Genomic DNA, 949 nt, shown 5'->3' with positions numbered 1-949 from the left:
CGCCGAGCTCCGCGCCGGCGCCGCGGTGACAGCCCCGACGGCAGCCCCCGGGCCCCCACGGGGTCGGCACCGGCCCGCGGAGGTACCAGGAGCGACAAGGAGCAGCTCCGCGTCCCGACCCGGCCCCTGCAACGACCGGGCCGCCGTCCTGGAAGTCAAACGCTTCCCCCCCGACAGGTCCCGCGATCGCCGTCTGCGTCCTCACACGGGACTCTTTAACTCGCTAACCAGTGCCATTCACGGTTTTTTATTTCCCCTCCCCTCGGAAGGGGGGAAAAAAAAAAAAAAAAAAAAAGACATTTCGACACTTGGGGGCTCCCTATTCATTCTCAAAAAGCTCTTAATGCTGAGTTGAAGGTGCTCTTAATTGTAACTGATTTCTGTTTTGCGAAGGGTCGGGAGGACAGGACCGATCGCAGCGCCGCGGCGGGAAGCCGGGCTGACCCCACACCCGCCCGGGCAGACGCGGGGAAGCTGCGGGGAAGCTGCGGGGGGGGCCCCGCACGCCTCTGCCCGCCGAGCGGAGCACCGCGCCGGGGCTGCAGCCCCCGGGGAGAAGCCTCTCGGCCCTGGCCCCCTCCTGCGGGTTAAATACCTCCTGCCCGAGGGAAGCTCCCCCCCAGTTCCTCACTGCTGGGGGTGGGTGAATGGGGGCCGGTCTCCCGCAGCAGAAAGAGCCCGTCCGCTTTGGATGGGATCAGTCCCGGGAAAGCTGCGAAAGCCCGGGGCACGGTAAGCAAGGGACGAGGCGGAGCAAGGCGTGCGAGGAGCTCGCTGCGACACTCAAAAGCTAACGTGTTGGGTTTTTGTTTGGGTTTTTTTTTTTTCTTTCATCGACTAGTGCTTAAAATAACAACAATAATGATAATAAAGAAGTGTCATGGAACTGCCCGAGCCCTGAGGAAGCTGGAGACGCCGGTACCCAAGCGGGACCCCAACCGCCGTGCAG

Source organism: Haliaeetus leucocephalus, unplaced genomic scaffold (assembly GCF_000737465.1).
Source record: "Haliaeetus leucocephalus isolate CR32 unplaced genomic scaffold, Haliaeetus_leucocephalus-4.0 Scaffold2, whole genome shotgun sequence".
Taxonomy (NCBI): domain Eukaryota; kingdom Metazoa; phylum Chordata; class Aves; order Accipitriformes; family Accipitridae; genus Haliaeetus; species Haliaeetus leucocephalus.
Note: the sequence above shows the minus strand (reverse complement) of the source record.